Here is a 22,319-nt window from a genome sequence, read left to right as displayed (position 1 = left end):
GAGAAAACCTATTCAGTTTGGGATTACAAATGCAATACGGTCTTACTCTAATACAATACTCTTGACCACATTGTTTGGTTTGATAGTTTATTTATTCATGTCTACTATCCAATGTGATTCGTGTGCTTATATGATTACCTTGAATGTGATTTAGAACGACTTTTCTAAATCTCATTCATACTCTGGCCAGAGATTCTAAATCATATCATAGAGTATTCTCCCTCAAACAGTTTGAAGGTTAGAGATCCCTTGTCGCGCATTCACTTGCCTCCATGGCTAAGTGGCTTGACCCCAACGATGTCGTGGGCACCCCGATGGGGTGACTTTGACATAATCAAAGATCAAGGACTTAACCACAAGACAACTGTGATGCCTCAGGTCAAAGGACTAATTTGCATTATCCCAAACATGAGTTCTCATGTGACATGAGTATGAGAACTCTTCGTTGATCACGTTCAGTGAACTCATTCTCTACTGAGCACCTACGTACTTGTCTTGATGTCACACACACCAATGACTCGAGACTAGTCACTCTCCCTGAGACAAGACATAGCACGTACCGATCTTGACGGACTGTCAATGCCCAATTGGCAATCCTATGATCAGGAACATTTAGGATGTGTCTACGAAAGAATGGTCTCATGAATCTAACTTCATTAGATTACATTCTTCCAATCACATATTCCTTGGACTTTATCGTTTAAGCATATAACATTTATATGAGACGGCTCAAACAATAATCTTTGCCCTTTATAGTTAAACTAGATTAGTTTAACATGTAAAATGTCCGTAAAGTATCATCATATGATTGGCTTTAGGGCACATTTCCAACAATCTCCCACTTGCACTAGAGCCAATCAGCTTAGTCATCAGTGATGATACCTCTTTTGTAGTCATTTCATAAATGGCTGAATAGTAGGCCTAGGCAATGGATATCTATATGTTATCCACAGAAGCAACCTTGAGAATAACGACGTCACCATTATACATGATTCTCAATCATGTGGTTCAGTCTCTCATATGAGTTCGGATCTTGATGAGACCTTGATTCTCAGGCTTGAGCTATCGCCCCATTAGTGTCATAGTGTCAGTACACTAGATACACTTTCTGGTTGGAACCGAATAGAGAGTTCACTAAATGAACTTTCCCATCCAAACAACATTGTTGCAAACTTCTATATGGCAATATATTTTGCATTCATAATGGAACACACTAAAGTCATTACTTTAATGTTTCCATTCCAAATATCTCTTTAGTCATAATAAAGAGATATTTGTTTATCTCTTCATTCATAATGAAGAAACATCCAATGATGGATTAGATTCATAATCTAATACATTTACGCTTCCATTACGTTACTCTAATTCTTCCTCGATCTTTGAGGAATTTATCCTTTAGTATTTCTTAAATACTTAAGGACTCACTTGACAGTTGCCATGGTTCTGATCCTGGGTTTGCACTGATATCATCTTGTACCGTTCTAGGTACAACTCATATCAATGTTTTTCATACAATATGAAATACATAAATCACCTTTGTGCGTATGCATAAAGGATTCTATTTACGCATTATTTCTTTGGGAGTTAAAAGGGCACGTTACATTTGAGAAGGGCAACTTGCTAGTCACACTAGAGTCATCCTTCTATTTGAAGTTTATCATCATATGAGAAACTTCCTAGCATCTTTTGTCTATTATTAGAAATTGATATAATCCAATTATATCCTAAAAAATCTATCATTATAGATTTCTATCCCATGTATATAGACTATGTCTCCCATATACATTCTATCGTTATAGAATGCTTAAAGTCATAACTTTAACGAAGAAATATTCTTTTCATTTCCAAAATTAATATATCATATATACATTCATATATATCACATATATATATATATATATATATATATATATAAATTTAGGAATATGATTAACTCCCACTAATCTTTTGTAAACCTAGTAAACAAAAGATTCATTTACATCTTTATGAGAAAGCAAACGATTTGACATTTCTCTCATAAGACGCTTATAGCTCCCACTAGCTTGCTAAGATCCATGATGGATGGATCTCTACAACTTACATGTCTTGTGATTCATAGTTTTAGACATATATTATCAAGACTATCTTAATAATGGTTTCGGAAACCTATATTATGTCCAAACATTGAATCACCATTTAATTGTAGCTAGCAATCTTCGAATTAATTGAAACTAAGACTACGTCAAAAATGGTTCCTTCAAAGTCAACCATTCTCTTTGATTGTAGTCACCTTAAGCTACCAATTAGCTTATGAAGGTTTCATTATTTCGGGTTAAATGGTACTTTACCATTTCCTTGAGTATATATCATATATACACTCAATGTAGTCATAAGGATTTTCATTCTTATTTCTTTCGAATTAAGAGGTGCAACTCTATAACATAGTCATAAAGTTCAAACCATTTAACTGAGACGGTTTATAAATCCTTATCAACTACCTTGGAGCTTTTGATATAGGAACTAGGTTGTTTATATTTGTTGATTACTTTCTTGTCTCTCAAAGAACCTATTCTTTTGAGTTCTATCTCTCGTTCATTTGCTCTTAGGCAAATCACATTGTAGGATTACAATGAACTACCCAACAAAACAACATTTGTTAGTTGGTTTATAGAAGTGATATCCAAAAGTTAATTTAAGGATATCCCACAAGATTGTTATCAAACAAATATTGCTTATTAGCACACAACCCCAAATCTTAACATGCTTAAGATTTGTCTTTCTTTTCAACTACATCTTATGGAGTCATGAAAATTTTTGAAGATCTTCTAATTGACAATCATATTGTCTTAGAAGCATATATATCCTATATATGGGTAATTGATAATATCCAACGAACTAAATCTTATTCAAGTTCGTTCTTCTCCTAATGGAGAAATCTATTATCTTATGATGCTTCTTTCCTTGATATCTTTCAAGAAAACTATTCTAAAGTGTTACCATTCCTTGGATCAAATCTAAGGATGTAAATACTTTAGACGTCTTACTCATCAACTTACATTTCTTGAATTCTTTGAAACCTTTTGCAAAGTATTCGGACTTGTGTTTATTTAAAATAAACTATAGTCCAACCGAGGGTGATCTTCGGTGAATGTCATACAACATGAGTAGTATTATGTTGTGGACAAGTGCCACTAACATCTAAGTGAATTAACCTCAACAACTTTGTGATTCTTTATTCTTTCCAAAAGAATGAAGATTCAAACATTTTGCCTCTATACAATTTTAACAAGAAGGCATTGGATCCGGATCTAACGATCCTAAGTATCCATCTATGACTAACTTGTAATTTATGTTTTTAGAGGTATCACAACTTTAGTTGGGATTAGTCACTACCTTGCAACCTTTTGGGTTTTAAGCATCGTTGTATTCTAAACAGTTAACACTACCATATCATCTCTACTATAGAGACAATCAATTAGATTACTATAATCCAATCATTGATTAATAAAGAACAATGTTTTGTCAAACAAAACATTCATCCATCTCTACTATAGTGACGGAATTAAATTCCTTAAAATTGGAATGTAAAGACAATCTTTGGTTTTTCCAATTTCTTTGGTAGTTCATATGAGGAAGTAAGTACCATCTGCTTTCGCAGAAATCTATATTTTATTCACTTTCCGAATGTGAAGTACTTTCTCTTCTCTCATTAATCTTCTACTTCTTATTAGCCACACTTTTACAACGATTGTAAAACATAGTTACTAATACGGAATCAAACATTCAAGTAGAAGAACCAACTGTTTTGAACTATTCAAGAACAATTTACAACACCTTCGAAATGTGTGTTCTTGACACTTGCAAGACATTTCTTGCAAATACCCCTTCCAATGTCCATCCTTTCATAAAGAAAGTTTGTTCCCTTGGAGTTATTTCGCTTTCTTCATTTGACTTCTCCTTTGACTACCATAGTCAAGGTCCCTAAACTCCCACTATCTCTCTTGAAACTTATTTCAATTGTGTTATACACATCAAACATTTTGGAGAGCATGTGTTTATTGTACACTACATAGTTTACAATAAACTTAGTGAACGATTAGGATAGGGACACAAAGGTGAAGTCCTTGCCTAGTTCCCGTCTCTAGAAGTGTTCTAACACTTCAACACTCAATGATTCAAAATCATCATAAGTCCATGTTGATGCACTATTTTTGTCAACCAACCATTATGTTCTAAACATAATTACAAACTTTCAAGAGTTGTTCAAAGCAACTCTCATTTCTTCATACAACAATTTGTAAGTGAAGAATCATGGCACATTAAGTGTCCATGCCTTTGTGCTTTCTTCTTAAGTTCTTTGTTCATTTAACAAAGAAACAAGCACTAAGTGTTTGCATTGACTAAGGGTTGTTCAAAACAACTCATTATTTCTTCATACAACGATTTGTAAGTGAAGAACTAATAACACTAAAAGTGTCCTTTTCTTTATGTTAATCTTCGTAAGTTCCTTTGTTCATATAACGAAGGAATAAGCATTGGTTGTTTGTGTTGTTCTCTTCATGATAGACTTTTCTAACATGTTCTTCCAATGATACATTATCATTAGGAAGATTGTGAGGATGAGACTACTTAGGTACATATGCAATCCTTTTTAAGACATTCTTTGGGATTGTGGTACCAAGTCCGGAAACTAAAACATTCGGTTTTTATTTGTCAAGTGTTGGATAGCGTTTGCAAATATATTGGTAAACAAATACATAACGAATATAAATTGATTGATTTTAAGCCATTTGATTCGGGTCTTTAAATCAAAATAGCACCACCCACTATTTTTGGCAAATTCCATATCCCTCATTGGAATTCGAGAGTTTTGGATGAAACTCCTAGTAGGTTATGGGAGGCTCACTATTACCAAGCCCACCTCACGATGATACGATGTTTGGCTAGCAACAATAATAATGAGAGAGTACACTTACTCATTTGCAACAAATGCAAGTACCCATCTTATTTGGCCTCTAGAGAATGTCACCTCACAATGATATGATGTTGGCTCCACTGCACTTAGTTAAGTCATTCCCACCATGCTTAGTTCGTGAAGGGGTTCAAGAATAGCCTCACGATGATATGATGTCGGCTATCCTCGTTGCCTACACTAACCTCATCATATGTTTATGGATTCCTCCTGAGTATAAGCATGCACTTTGTACTCCCCCATGATAGGGTGAAGCCGGTGTACAAGTCATAAACGATTGGAGCCACCACGGTGGAAGGCCTACGAAAGAGTGTTCTAAGCACTCTCACGCTTATCAACTTAATAATGGTTTGGTTGAGGGTTTTAGGTCTCATCACATACAAATATTCAATTTTAATCTCTATTAAAACAATTTTGGTCCTATTACAATTATTGGTCCATATGATTGTTTTTATTTGTATATAATACTCCCACTATGTTTATAAAACAGTTTTTAAAGCAAGAGTATATGATACTACTAACATAACCTTTGCATTCATTTGATGGACTATATAGTTGCCTTAGGGCCTTAGGATGATTATGAACCTTTGTTTAGATTCAACACGAGCCTTGTGTTGAATCTCGGTCTAGGGATGGTGATTGATTTTAGTTACGCGTTTAATCACATTAAGGCGTGTTGTCTAAGGGGCGTTGGACCCAACTACTTCATTTTCATGCATATCAAATAAAGCAAGAAAGAAGTACTTCAAAGTAAAGGTGAGCTTATGCTCATTACAACATTTGCATATAACAAATTACTTTAAAGTAAAGAAGAGCTTATGCCTTTTTACAACATTTGATCAAATCAAATTACAACCAAAATCTAATCTACACATTCTCATGGTTCAAACAAATTTGAAACGGCCTTTCACATAGCTCAATTATATTAGGCTTAGGTTCATAATCACCCTTTAATTAATTAACACTTTAACTAATTAAATTGAATGCAACATTTTCATTTGGTTTTTGTATCCATAAAATTGATTTAAATGGAACTAAACAAAATGAAAATCCAATTCTCATTTAAAGAGACAAAACAATTTTGTTCTCTACTTAATTTAGGCCAATATGCAATAACCACAACTTTTGGGCCATAAAGCAATTAACCTCAACTTTTGGGGTCACTTTGTAAAGACACAAAAGTCCACTACTTCATGTAATTACACTAGAACCCAAAATTTAATCAATGCAAAAACTTCATTAAAGGAGCAAAACAATTTGTCCTTTAGCGTTTTTGGACCTAAACGTAAAAATGTAAACTTTTGGGTCAAAGTGCAAATACACAAAAGTATCAAAACTTTATGTAATTGCATAAAAGACCCAAAAGTACTCCCATTGAGGGAGGGCCGGTTTTTAGAGAGGGAATGGGAGTGGAGATAAGTCCGCAAAAATTTGGAAATTTTTTCAACAATTTCATAAAGCCTTGCAAGTGGTTTTTGGTTGGTGTAAATCATTAAACCATGCATGTGGTGTGTAAGGTGTGTAAGTCTTACACACCCATCACAATTTCTATCACCTTTCAAAAAAAATATAAATGTTTTGATGATAGATATTTCACACCAATCAACACAAAACAAAGACTTTATGAAATTAATCAAAACTTTGAATCAAAACACCAAACTTTTTGTTCTTGGCAAAAATGTCAAGAACATTGAAGAACATTCATGAAAAACACAAAAAATTTCCATGAACATTTTTCACCCAAAAACATTCCAAAAACATTCAAACTTAAGGGAAATAACATCTAACCAAACTAGGGTACATAGGGGTTCCAAAAGTCACTTGAAAACACTTTTAACAAGTCAAACAAGAACCCAAAAAATCACCCTTTGTATTTGGCCGAAAATTCCCAAAAGCATGGCACCAAATTTTAGCTCCAATATTCATGCTCATATGAACTACATCTACAACATTTGAGATGGCAAATTTTCTAGCAAAATTTACATTCAAAAAACAAGAATAAAGCTTGTAACATATTACAACTTTTAAATCACAAACTATGAAATACAAAACCCAAAAGGATTCACCAACTACTAGACCTAGGCTCTGATACCACTTGAAGGATTATTTTGTGAAAACATGTTCATTTAAGCAACATCAATAAGCATGCAATTAACAATTAAAGGCGGAATCATGCTAGCATGCACTTAAAAACAAAACATTAACCAAGAAATTCAAAGCCTAGTAGATTGGTGAACCAAAACTCAACTCAAAACAAAGTGAGTTGAAATTGTACCTTTGTAGATTCCTCTTTGCATAAGCAAAGGCTAATCACCCAAAGAGAGGGCCTTCATTCCTTGCATAATAAATCTATGGATTTGGATGGATGAATAGGTTTCTCCAAGTTCCCAAAATAGGGAACCTCTAAGTCTCTTCACCAAGGTTAGATTGGAGAAGAAATGAGTGACCTTGGAGTAGTGGGATTGCAAGAAGCACCCCCCAAGGTGGCCGGCCTCTTTAGAGAGAAATGGAGAGACATGTTCTCTCCAATTTTCTCCAAAACAAACCCCTAATGAATTTTAGCTATAAAGTCATATTTATACCTTTATTCATTTGAGTGGCAAACTTGTAAATAAGTCCAAGTTCACTACCCTAAACTTCATGGCCGGCCATTGGGATATTATTGGGCTATTATGCCCTTGTGAATCTTTATTCATTAAGTTGTCATACAACCTAAGTCAATGGGCTTGACGTTCGAAGCCCATTGGGCCTAAACGTCCAAAACTATCCCGAGGTCTTTTAACGAACTTATTCGTTTGATTAATTAACATATTAATTAATCCTTGCCATAAATAAATGATTAAACCATTTAATCATTCTTACTCATCTCCGTTTAATCTCCAATCTCCACCTCTTATGGTGTGCGATCCATTAGGTTCCTTTTAGCGAGGCAGTGGGCGATTAAAACCATTTCAAATCGATTGTGAATTGAAACTTACTTTCAATTCTCCCTTTAGTGATTATACACGTTTAGGGCTTCCACAAACCATGAGTGACACCTTGCAGCATATCATGGTTACCCAAGCTAATCAGAAGAGGTAGAGAAAACCTATTCAGTTTGGGATTACAAATGCAATACGGTCTTTCTCTAATACAATACTCTTGACCACATTGTTTGGTTTGATAGTTTATTTATTCATGTCTACTATCCAATGTGATTCGTGTGCTTATATGATTACCTTGAATGTGATTTAGAACGACTTTTCTAAATCTCATTCATACTCTGGCCAGAGATTCTAAATCATATCATAGAGTATTCTCCCTCAAACAGTTTGAAGGTTAGAGATCCCTTGTTGCGCATTCACTTGCCTCCATGGCTAAGTGGCTTGACCCCAACGATGTCGTGGGCACCCCGATAGGGTGACTTTGACATAATCAAAGATCAAGGACTTAACCATAAGACAACTGTGATGCCTCAGGTCAAATGACTAATTTGCATTATCCCAAACATGAGTTCTCATGTGACATGAGTATGAGAACTCTTCGTTGATCACGTTCAGTGAACTCATTCTCTACTGAGCACCTACATACTTGTCTTGATGTCACACACACCAATGACTCGAGACTAGTCACTCTCCCTGAGACAAGACATAGCACGTACCGATCTTGACGGACTGTCAATGCCCAATTGACAATCCTATGATCAGGAACATTTAGGATATGTCTACGAAAGAATGGTCTCATGAATCTAACTTCATTAGATTACATTCTTCCAATCACATATTCCTTGGACTTTATCGTTTAAGCATATAACATTTATATGAGACGACTCAAACAATAATCTTTGCCCTTTATAGTTAAACTAGATTAGTTTAACATGTAAAATGTCCGTAAAGTATCATCATATGATTGGCTTTAGGGCACATTTCCAACAAGGTGAGAGTGCGATGCGGTGAATAATATAAGCACTAACACTAGGGGTGCAGGTTATGAGCTCTCAACACAATTCACATCATCAATGATTCACATGATTAACATAAAACTCACATGTGCGTCCACAGCACCAATTCACACATATATATATATATATATATATATATATATATATATATATATGCATCAATATCAATTCATATAATTCATAGTATGCATGCATGGCGTTTGAAAACATACTTTCATATAAATTCAATTTCTAGGAAAATCAATAGTATATAGGTATATACTGAAAACAAAACTACCCACTCACTGGTAAGTCGATGGGTCGTAACCCTCGTGACGTCCCTGGATGCGCTCGTCCCCGGGATAGGTGTCACCTATATGCGAAACAACTATAAAAACGTTAATTAATACACATAACCCACAATTCGAAATAACTTCTCATACAGTGCTCAATTTGGGTATATGAATATACCACATCAACCTACTCAACGTCACGGACGTCAAGAAATTTTTAGAAAATTTTTCTGAGGCCGCACGCGCCGAGAGGGGCACAGACCCACGCACGTCTTCTTCTTCCTCCAGTCGCCGGACTGGTTTCACCGGCGACGGAAAAGTCGTCGATTTCTGGGGAATTTTTAAACCACTATAACTTCCTCATTTCTTCACCATTTTCAACGTTCTTTATATCAAAATGAAGATCTTGACGAGATGAACACATCCATACCTATCTCGACCCTTAACTCGTCAAGGATTCACCGGAAAAAGCTTCGAAAGTTCTGGCCAAAATTGAAAAGTTTTGTTCTCTGTCCTCCGACGTCCAAATCCTACCAACGACGTACCCCGAAGCTCGTGAGGACTTCCTTAAGCTCACTGTGAGCTTGAAATTCCTTGAAACACGATATTTTACGTGTGCATGAACAGTGATTTCAATATGGGTCACGGGTTCGACGAGATTTCTAAGGTTTCACGTCCTAAAAATAACACCATTCAATTCAGGAGGTTAAAAGGATGAAGAATCTCACCTTATTGGCGTCGATCCGTGGTGATTCGAGGGTATTGGCCCTTGTCCGTACAATTTGAGAGGGAGAGAGTGACTGGAACGGAGAGGAGAGAGAGAGAGAGAGTACGGGGGAGGGAGAGAAAGGGTTTTGTGCGTGTGTGTTGTGTGGTCCACCCAAAACAAATCACCACATCATTCCCTAACCACACAATTTTACAACCCAATTTAATCTAACTTAAATATTTTTCCTAAAGTTTAGGAATGAATTTAGTCCAATAAAATGCCACACACACATACCTTAATACCCGTCAAGGGTAATTTCGTCATGAAAATTCCGTCATTTCATGTCCCCGATATAAAAAATCCCGGAACGGGCTGTGACATGTATTTTTTTAGTTTTATATTTATAAATTAATTGAATTCAACGGTCAAGACCTAATATAATCAAATCCAATGGTAAAAAAACATATAATGGTCCAAATTTAAATCCAACACCAAAAGTAATTAAAAAAAAATCCTTTTATGTGTTTCACATTCTTTCATACTGTTCCACAAGTTTCATGGTGTCGGTTTAATGGTTTTTCAATATTTATTGGTATCTAAATATTTTAAAGTTAAAATGTCCATAAAATTAAATTATGATAGTCTACATAATTATTTTTTTAAATTACTTTAAGAAAAAAAAATTATTCTTAATTTATTTTTTAATAATCTCGGGCTAAAAACTTAACACATAAGACCATCTCCAACTCTTGGAATAAAACCTAAAATTTTTAGCCCAGAAAATTTAGGTTTTAATCCAGAAACAGTTTTTTTGCTCCAACCCTTCTAATCTAAAATTTTAACCCCAGATTATTAAAGAATGAATTTAAGTTAATTTTTTTAACTTAACTTTAAAAAAAAATTATGTAGGCTATGCAAAATTAATTTTATGAACATTTTGACCTAAAAATATTTAAATTCCAATAAATATTGAAAAATCACTAAATCAACACATGAAACTCATAAAACACTATGAAAGAATATGAAACATATGATAGAGATTAAAAGAATTGTAAATGGGAAGAAATGGTTTTGGAAGATGGTAGAAAGAAAAATTGGAAGAATTGTAGGAGGAAAGTGAGTTTTGTGTGGATGTTTAAACAAATACATAGATATTTATAGAGTTTTTTGGTGAATTTTTAGTTAAATAATTTTATTTAATTATTTTAACCGTTGAATTTAAATTTGAGTAATTAGAACTTTTTTTTTACCATTAAATTGGATTATATTTAATCTCAACTGTTAGATTCAATAAATATATAAATATAAAACTAAAAAAATGTTTGAATGTGGACCGTTAGATGAACCGATGGCCCAATTGATTGTGGCCACCAGATCATAAAAGAGTCGTTAGGCTCAGTTACCCATCAGACAGCCCTATAAGGATGGGCCATATTCTTTAGGCTCCACCAAATTTTTTGGGCTAAATCTTGGAGGAAAATTGAGTTTGTTTTAGGTTTTAACACTTAACCCAATTTTAGAACAAAGGTTTGAGAGAAATGGAGGGGGAATATAATGGAAAATTTAGGACTTACTCCAAGCGTTGGAGTTGGTCCAAGGGTTAGAGAAGAAAAACTGTTTCTAAGTTAAAATCTAAATTTTCTAAGTTAAAAATTTTAGGTTTTAACCCAAGAATGAGAGATTGTCCAAATAAAAATATGTCTAGCATCACTGTTTTTTTTTTGTTTTTTAAACTTCTGGGTAGATTTGCTCAAAAGGCCGTGTGTGAAATTGTGGGACGACATTTACAATTTTATTTTTACAGGCGACAAGTTTTTTCATATAGCAGATTAATTTTTCCACATATTGTAAATAGATCTAGTTGAGTATTGACAAAAAAAAAGATCTAGTTGAGTTACTATTTTATTTAAATTATAATATGTATATTTAGTTTGTATTAAATACATATTGTAATTTGTATTATTATTGACAATATATCAATAAATTTGTAAAATGTTATTGACACTCCAAAAATCTCATTTTACACTCTTGTATGTTTCTTTTGTAAATATAGAAAGTTTAGAGGGTAGAATGAGAAATTTGGAGTTCCAATAACAATTTCCTAGTATTTATGCTAATTATAAATAGGTCAATGAGATTTTAAAGTAAACTATTGCACCTAAATTAAACAAAAATTACTAATTATACTACTACATAACAACTGGGATTACAGCTAGCAACCCTCTTATTAGATTTTTTATAGGGAGTTTTAACGAAAAGCTCACGGTACTGTTCACTTTAATGAAAAACCACATTTTTACACTAAAAGGTCAAATCTGATACTATTTACTTTACCCTTTATTTTGTCTTTATCGTTAAAACTCAAAGCTTTTAAACCCTTTTCATTAGTTTTTTTTTTTTTTTGTATTTAGGAATAGGTGAACCCGACATCAAACAATGCATTGCAGTTTATGTTTTGCAGTTTAATTGATTCAGACTTTGCATGGCAATTTCTAAATTATTGTAATCGAATTAGTGATATCAAGTATTTAACTTTAGTACGAGCGGTTTTGACTCTTGTATAAAGCTAAAATCCAATATTGAATGTGACTAATTTAACTATATTAAACATAAACTGCAATACAGAGTCTAAATTACAAAAAGGAACTGCAATGTCGTGTATGATCTGGATTTCAATTAAAACATGTCCAAATTCAATCAGCCTTTCGTCCTCCATTGCAAACCCCTAACCCAATCAAGAAATAAACCCAAAAAAATCAACTTGCACATTCTAAAACAAGACCCAAATTGAAAAATATACTAATCTGATTTCAATTTGCCATCCTTTCTCCTTCCTCTGTCGCTTCCATCTTTGTGAACTCAATCAACAACCCCTTTCTTCTTCATCTCTCATTCATATTATGAACTCGATTGACAACTGCTTATCCAGCCTATAAATTAATGAAATTCAGTAGCGGATAGATGAGATACAACAGTCGACCGACAAATTTAGTGACAGCGAGAGTTTCGTGTCCACTGTTATCACCCAAGAGATTTTCATACATGGGCTTTCAAGTCTAGAATTAATGATCAAGCAAAATTTTAATTACAAAACCGAAAAAGGAAGCGAAAGAAATTTGATGCACTGAGTTGGAGAGACGCTAGTTTGAGAATAAGCAGACAAAGTCATTGCAACACCAACCATTCCAATCACAAAAGCACTCGACTTCGGATTGATTTTTCCTTTTTGGCTATCAACTTAAGAGGAATGAGAGAATACATTTTTTTAAAAACTTTAATGCGGATGTAATTGAAAGATTTTAATGGATGATTAGAGTTCAAGAGCAACTGAGGTCAACTCTTGACTTATGAACAACCGTTGATATGGGCTTGAAACCCATGTGATATTCTTATGCCTAATTAACAAAAATATTTCATTGATTAGGTCCGAAACATAAATTTAACCATTGATATATGGTTATCCTTTAATACAATCAGGTGGCATCAGTCCCTTCCCTACTACGCTTCTCTAAGAACTCTTTTTTAGGATTTTGGCATCTACGAGTGGGTATGAATTTCCTTCAATAGTGATATTTCCATCATGAAGAAGTTTGGAGGAGACTGAATTACATACGGAGATTTCTCTCTCAAGTGACTACCCTACAAGCTATTGAAGAAGAATACTCCCACATAATGAACAAATAAGTGTTAGCATGCCTTTTTATCATTTTGTTTTAGGCTAGAGAAGTAAATGCATTTCCATTTTTGTTTGATTTGTCTTCCTTGTTCTTCATACTCACTCATAATTGGCAACTGTTGGACTTACACCACCATATTCTTTTTTTAATTCGAGTCTTTTACTTCTTTTATATATATATATATATATATATATATATGGGATAGGATTGAAGGACAAATATCTTTACACTCCTTATTAGCCCTTGGATCTTTTTTTAATCTAATGGTCATAATTAAAAGTTAAGATTATTGTCATTAATTTAGTAGGGGAAGTGGCAATGACTTGGAATAAATTAACATAAACCTCTACTAAAAATTTAAAATATTTTTAAAAGAGTCATGTTTCACCTAAACCATTCATCTTCCTTGGCGAACATCATCTTCTTCATGCCATTGTGTTGTGCGTCAAATAAAAGTTGTTGCTGAGTCTGATTAGTTCTTTTGTTTATATTGTTGTATATTTCATTAATATATATATATATATGTATATGGTGTTGCGTGCATAATGGGAGAAAGGCTGCAGTGCCTTGTGTGAAGAAACATAACCAAAGGTTGCAGTGCCATGTCTTTTGGCAAAAGGAGCATGGCTGCAGTTCCATGTTTCTGCTGCAATGCCGTGTCTTTTGGTAAAAGGAGCATGGTTACAGTTCCATGTATCTTGGATGAAGAAGCACAACTAAGGGATATGTCCCTTGCTATGAAATCAGAAAGTTATGACTTCTTGCAATTTCGTGTCACTTACAATGAGATTTCATCTTTTCAGAAAATGAAAGATGCAGCAGGGTGCGACTTTGATTAAAAGATGCATCCATTTGGTGGTAATGATGCAGGAAAGAACATGACTTTTTATAAGCACACTTTGATCCATCTTCAAAGTGTCACACCCCAAAACTAGAGATGTGAGATTAAGAGAAATAACTAGAACAAAGTGGTTGTTCAAGGGTGCAAAACAAATCTCATCTTAAGATTATGTCAACGAAAATTTAAATTCCACAATTCCATTAAACCAAACTACAAAAGTCAATTTAAAGAAATAGAGTTAAGGATCTCATGGTAAGACAAACTACAAAAGCGACCTGAACCATCAAATTCACCGAAAATAGCTTGTTCAACCAAAACAAGTGAAAATTTCCAAATCCAAAGTAGACACATGAAACTAAGTTGTGTCAAAATTTCATTGATTTTCAAGTTTGGGAAGTATAGGAAAATTTTAAAACTAAAACAGGCATGCTGCTGTTTTCCTGTAAAAACAATTTCAGCAGCACCAAATTACTTTGCAAATAAAACTGTCTATATTCCAAAGAACAAAAATCTGAAATTTTGCAACATACCACTTAGGTAATAGACACCCACAGTTTTAAACATAACCAAGTTCATAGTGGTTCTTCAAGAGCCATTCATAAAACCTTATAGATTATAATGAGTTCACAAAAGACCTTCAGGGCTTCTAACAAGAAAACATTTTCAGGCCATTTGAGGAAAATATACATGAGAAAAACTATACAAGCCAAAAGACAAGTACTTACATATACATAGTTTTCATAGCCCAGGTAAGTAGAATCTCCAACCCACCGAAGTCGACATCATTTTAGTCTACTACGCAACAAAAGGATCTTTTACAGACAGAGACTAACTATACAAACACTTTGGCAGCTCACCCAAAATAAGTATACGTCTGGACTCCCTTCTACTAGCCCACACTAGAGCTGCCACTTGAAAATCAACTAGTCGACTCTACACACCTGAAAGTACATGTTTAGAAAAACGGGTGAGCATAAAATGCCCAATAGGGGTTTTTAAGTAAGTCCGTAGTCATTTAAAATTTATGGTGCACACCAGAAAGTAATAAGAGTGATTCAAAACCATTTATATTCATTACCACGAAATCCAACAATCTGAAATATGCTCTAAAAAAATGCTTGGAAGTAACATATGACAGAAAAACCAAAGTTTTAGAACATTAGTAGCGTTGATAACAACAATACAACACACAGGTTCAGAGTCACTTCCTTTTTCATAAGGATAAGAAAGCCATTATCATTTAAAGAAACACAAACACAACTAATCTCAAAGATTTTTTGTTATCCCCAAACAAGTGACTAGCAGATTGGAAAGAACTGTGGTAATACCTGGGCAATTTACATATCACATGTATTTATCACTTTTATAACTCATTCTCACAACCCACACATGAAGCTCTTCCCGGGGAAACATTGGGTCATTGTGCCCATAATCAACAACTTCACAGGTCATTGTGCTCATTCATACATTTCTCAACATTCACATCTGCACAGGTATTATACTACTTTCCATCTACTTTTACAATTTGAACACTCGTATCAAGATGCTTCAAAATTCGACATTGAGTAAAATATTAGGCATGCACATCAAAACAAAATCTTGAAAAATCATTTCAATCACTTTAAACTCACCAAAGTTGTAGCAACGGAATTCGAATCATTAAGACCAAACCATAGAGAAATATTTTCTTCACTTTTTTCACATAATCGAAAAAGAAAAACATTTTAGGTAAGCTTCAAATAATGCTCAAATGCCAACAATCCTTGATCAAGTAAAAATGAAAAACCCAAAATATTTTATTTTTTATTAAAACTCCCCTACCTCAACACAATTTCTTGATATTCAACTCCCAAGGTGTTCGTCAACTTGTTCCGTAGTCACCTTGGCCTTCGCCTCCTTATCTATAAGTAAGAAAAATCATAAAATCATCACACACCACTTATACAAAATATCAGACAACGAACCCTAATTCAAGGTTAATTGGGGACTTTAATCAAACACTTGGTGCTCAACTCTAAAACTAGAACATGAACTATGATACTTTCATGTTTCCTACTCCCACCCAAACTAATTCATGAGTTATCAAACCAAATAACAATTAGATCCCAAGGGTAAGAAATAGATACCTTAAATGGAGACAAAAGAAAGATCCTCACTTGTTCTAATCTTCACAAATAAAGGAAAAGAAAGTTGATTTCCTCCTCCTTCAATTTTCTTTTTGACAATTTAAGGGCTAAAAGGGATAAACCCTTTCATTCCTTTCGGCTAGAAGGGAAAGCAACAAATATGAGGGGGTTTTCTAGAAACCCCATCCTCTTTTATTCCCTTTTTCTAACGATAGCTTTCCCTTTTCTTTTATATTTATTTCTTTTCATTTAGTTCTTCTCTTTTCCAGCCAAAGCTTGGTCTCAAAAGTAAGAGAACTTTTAATGGCCACAAGTAATCCACTCTTAATCACCACCTAAAATTTTGGGGATATTACACAAAGGGTTCCATAGTATCTATAAATAGCCTATGTTGGCTGCATATTGGGATATACAATTCTTTAAACAATATTTTCTTATCATCTTTCTCTCCATCAAAATCATACAATTTCCTTTTAGAAGATTTGAAGGGAAGTTCAGTTCTTGCTAAACTAAAATTTCAAACTTTGTTGTATCCTGAAAGTGATTTGCTTTAGACCCGTTAGCAAACTCATATTAGAGTGGGGGCAAATATCACTTTAAGGAAAACGTATTAACATGCCTCAAAGTCATTTTTTTGTCTAATTCTCAACTTTATTCTTACAATCTTAAAGTGATATTCGCAATGGAGAAGATGTCCGAAACTATGGCTTTGTCTGCAATGAACGACGGTGCTTTTTGGAAACTCAACAAGTTTGATGGAACCAATTTCATGCGCTGGAAGGACAAGATACGCTGGATGTTGACGGCCTTGAAAATTGCCTATGTTCTTGATCACAAGTACAGAAAGAATATGACACTCACTGATATGATTAATTAAATGATCATAAGTGCAAATGTTCCTACATATTTATGGGGTGAAGCTCTTCTTGCAGCATGCCATATACAAAACAGAATTACCTCTAAGAAAACTCATGTGTCACCATATGAAATATGAAAGGGCAGAAAGCCAAATTTGGAATATTTAAGGGTTTGGGGGTGTTTGTCCTTTTATAGGTCTCATGACCCAAAAAGATCCAAATTAGGTCCTAAAAACATAAAAAGTATTTTTGTGAGATATGCCCAGAACTCTAAAGCATATAGATTGCTTGATGTGAACTCAAATGTCATTGTTGAGTCAAGAGATGTAGAGTTCTTTGAGGATAAATTCTATAATGACCCTAGTCCTAGTTCAATTGAAGAACATAATCAACAATCAGTGTCGAAAGAAAATCCCAGTTCAGTTTCTGGCACCAAAAAGAGAAAAGAACCGGAAGAGCCTTTAGAATGTAGGAAAAGTCAAAGGGTCAGAAAAGAAAAGAATTTAGGTTATGATTTTATATCTTCTAAAGCCATTTTATTTTTTTGTGAAAGGAAATAGAGAAAATGTTCTACATAAAATACCCTTCGTTTTAAATGTAGAAGGAGATCTTGTAACTTTAAACGAAGCAATGACTTCTAGAGATGCTGCTTTCTGGAAAGAAGTTGTAGATGATGAAATGAACTCATTATTATCCAACCAAACATGGAATTTGGTTGACTTACCACATGGATCTAAACCAATTGGTTGTAAGTGGGTGTTTAGAAGAAAATATAATACTGATGGTTCTCTGCAAACCTTCAAAGCCTGATTGGTAGCCAAAGGTTTTAAACAGAAAAATGAAGTTGACTACTTTGACACCTATGCACCAGTTGCAAGAATCACCTCCATTAGAGTGTTGTTTGCTTTGGCACCCATATATAACCTATGTGTACATAATATGGATGTGAAAACAGTCTTTTTAAATGGGGATTTGGATGAAGAGGTATATATGGAGTAGCCGGAATGATTTGTTCTTCCTGGTAATGAAAAGAAGGTTTGTAAATTAGTGAAATCACTATATGGTCTACAACAAGCGCCAAAACAATGGGATGAAAAATTTGACTTTGTCATTTTGTCAAATGGTTTTAGACATAATAATGCCGATAAGTGTATTTATTCTAAATTCATTGATGAATATGGTGTTGTCATATGCTTATATGTAGATGATTTACTAATATTTGGGACCAACATGAAAGCTATATCCGAAACTATGTTGAAAAATTATTGCAGAAGTATAAGCATTTGCAAATAAAAAAAGCACCAACCCCTTATGACTCTAAGATTAACATGCTAGTAAATTATGGCATATCAGTTGCACAACTTGAGTATGCTAGTGTAATTGGAGGATTGATGTATGCTTCGCATAGCACAAGGCCAGATATAGCATTTGCTGTTTGTAAGCTTTCAAGATACACTAGCAACCCTGGCACATTACATTGGAAAGCAATGTGTAAAGTTTTTAGTTATCTTAAAAAGACTACTAATTTGGGTCTATTTTATTCAAGATTTCCAGCGGTACTAGAAGGGTACTCAGATGCTTGTTGGATTACAAGTGCAAGCGATAATAAATCCATAACACGATGGATATTCACTATTGGGGGAGGTGTTGTTGAAGGAAATTTTGTGAAAAACATGTTCATTTAAGCAACATCTATAGCATGCAATTAACAATTAAAATGCGGAATCATGCTTGTATGCACTTAAAAACAAAACATTAACCATGAAATTCAAAGCCTAGTAGATTGGTGAACCTTGACTCAACTTAAAACAACAATTGTTAGTTGAGAAATTATACCTTTGTAGATTCCTCTTTGCATAAGCAAAGGCTAATCACCCAAAGAGAGGGCCTTCATTCCTTGCATCTTAGATCTATGGATTTGGATGGATGAAATGGTTCTCCAAGTTCCCAAAATTGAGAACCTCTAAGTCTCTTCACCAAGGTTAGATTGGAGAAGAAATGAGTGACCTTGGAGTAGTAGGATTGCTAGCTAAACCCTTCAAGGAGGCCGGCCACTTTAGAGAGAAAGGAGAGCTTATGTTCTCATCCTTTCCCCAAAAGAAAACCCTAAATGAATTTTGGCTATAAAGTCATATTTATACCTTAATTCATTGGAGTGGCAAACTTGTAAATAAGTCCAAAACTCACTCCATCTCTAAATGGCCGGCCTTAGGGTATTATTGGGCTAATTGGGCCTTTGTGAATCATTATTCATTAAGTTGTCATACAACTTAAGTCAATGGGCTTGACGTTCGAAGCCTATTGGGCCTTAAGGTCCAAAACTATCCCGAGGTCTTTAACGAACTTATTCGTTTGATTAATTAACATATTAATTAATCCTTGCCATAAATAATTAAACCATTTAATTATTCTTACTCATCTCCATTGTTTCTTCAATCTCCACCTTACACGGTGTACGATCCATAAGGTTCCTTTTAGCGAGGCAGTGGGCGATTAAAACCATTTCAAATCGATTGTGAATTGAAACTTACTTTCAATTCTCCCTTTAGTGATTATACACGTTTAGGGCTTCCACAAACCATGAGTGACACCTAGCAGCATATCATGGTTACCCAAGCTAATCAGAAGAGGTGGAGAACCTATTCAGTTTAGGATTACAAATGCAATACGGTCTTTCTCTAATACAATACTCTTGACCACATTGTTTGGTTTGATAGTTTATTCATGTCTACTATCCAATATGATTCGTGTGTTTATATGATTACCTTGAATGTGATTTGGAACGACTTCCTAAATCTCATTCATACTCTGGCCAGTGATTCTTAATCATATCATAGAGTATTCTCCCCCAAACGGTTTGAAGGTTAGAGATCCCTTGTTGCGCATTCACTTGCCTCCATGACTAAGTGGCTTAACCCCAACGATGCCGTGGACACCCGCGGATGGGGTGACTTTGACATAATCAAAGATCAAGTACCTAACCACAAGACAACTATGATGCCTTAGGTCAAAGGACTACTTTGCATTATCTAAACCATGAGTTCTCATGTGACATGAATATGAGAACTCTTCGTTGATCGTGTTCAGTGAACTCATTCTCTATTGAGCACCTACATACTTGTCTTGATGTCACACACACCAATGACTCGAGACTAGTCACTCTCCCTGAGAGAAGACACATCACGTACTGATCTTAACGGACTGTCAATGCCCAATTGGCAATCCTATGATCAGGAACGTTTAGGATGTGTCTACGAAAGAATGGTCTCATGAATCTAACTTCTTTAGATCGCATTCTCCCAATCACATATTCCTTGGACTTATCGTTTAAGCCTATAACATTTATATGAGACGGCTCAAACAATAATCTTTGCCCTTGATATTAAACTAGATTAGTTTAACATGTGAAATGTCCGTAAAGTATCATCATATGATTGGTTTTAGGGCACATTTCCAATAGTTGTTTCTTGGATATCAAAGAAACAAACTGTTATATCACACTTCACTATGGAATATGAGTTTATAGCATTAGCAGCCGCATGCAAAGAAGCAGAATGGTTTAGAGATTTAGTGTTTGACATAAAGTTGTAGCCATAACCAATGCCATATATTTCTTTGTATTACGATAGTGAAGCTACACTGTCAAGAGCTTATAGCAAAGTATATAATGGCAAATCTAGACATATTAGCTTTAGACATGAATTTGTCAAATAGTTAATAGCACAAGGAGTTGTTAACATAACTTACGTAAGGTCAAATAAAAATTTGGCAGATCCTTTTACTAAGGGACTCTCGAGAGATATGGTACAAAGTACATCTAGTGGAATGAGGCTGAAACCCTTTACTATAAATCATCAATAATGGTAACCCAACTTTGTCTAGAACATCACTAGACCAAAGTTCAATGGGTAATAACAAGTTACTGATAAGTGATTTGAATAAGCACTGAATAATTTATATAGCCTATTCTAGACTGTTAGTGCATACTGCTATGATATAGAGGATGAAATTTAAATTCTTAATGAGGTATAATAATATAAGATGTTAGAATAGCAGGAACATATACAAGTAACCTCACCTATATAAACATAAGGAGTGGTGCCGCTTCTACCAAGAAATTTTTTTGAGTTTTCTCTTGTAAATGTTTATGAAACCATGATGTAGCACATGGCCATAATAGTGCTAACTAGACACAAAATTTTCTCTAAGGAAGCCATAATATGATCATGTGTGTAGCCTTTTCCTGTTTTGACTGATAAATACATAATTTAAGGTATGGAAATGCCACTATTGTATTTGTAAGAACTTTGAGATACTTACACTAATTGAAGGTTAAAATTGAAAGATACCATTTTGTATGCATGAACATATGTGTATGATTAAAGTTAATGATAGAAAAAAAATTGATTCATTATAATATTTTTAGTTTTATATATTTTGAGATAGAGGAGAATTGTTACATGTTTCCAAGTATATGAGCATATATATATTATTGAAATAAGGAAGGATTGTTGTGTATTTCATTAATATGTATATATATACATATATGTATATATATATATATATGTATATGCATATGGTGTTGCGTGCATAATGGGAGAAAGGCTGCAGTGCCGTGTCTTTTGGCAAAAAGAGCATGGCTGCAGTTCCATGTTTCTGCTGCAATACCGTGGCTTTTGGTCAAAGGAGCTTGGCTGCAGTTCCATGTATCTTGGATGAAGAAGCACAACTAAGGGATATGTCCCTTTCTATGAAATCAGAAAGTTATGACTTCTTATAGTTCCATGTCACTAACAATGAGATTGCATCTTTTCAAAAAAAATGAAAGATGCAGCAGGGTGTGACTTTGATTAAAAGATGCATCCATTCGGTGGTAATGATGCAAGAAAGAACATGACTTTTTATAAGCACACTTTGATCCATCTTCAAAGGGTACCATAGTATCT

The 22,319-nt window shown here is 34.2% G+C and overlaps 1 long non-coding RNA gene across 1 annotated transcript; it reads right to left on the bottom strand.

Annotated features, from left to right (window-relative positions):
- Window positions 1–14,971: 14,971 nt before the first annotated feature.
- LOC126610502 (uncharacterized) lies at window positions 14,972–16,772 on the bottom strand. Its single transcript, XR_007618544.1, has 3 exons — window positions 16,517–16,772; window positions 16,212–16,291; window positions 14,972–15,331 (listed from the first exon to the last, which is right to left on the bottom strand). It is a non-coding gene; the product is annotated as an uncharacterized LOC126610502 (long non-coding RNA).
- Window positions 16,773–22,319: the final 5,547 nt, after the last annotated feature.

Source organism: Malus sylvestris, chromosome 2 (assembly GCF_916048215.2).
Source record: "Malus sylvestris chromosome 2, drMalSylv7.2, whole genome shotgun sequence".
NCBI lineage: Eukaryota > Viridiplantae > Streptophyta > Magnoliopsida > Rosales > Rosaceae > Malus > Malus sylvestris.
This window is presented reverse-complemented; position numbering and strand designations above follow the sequence as displayed.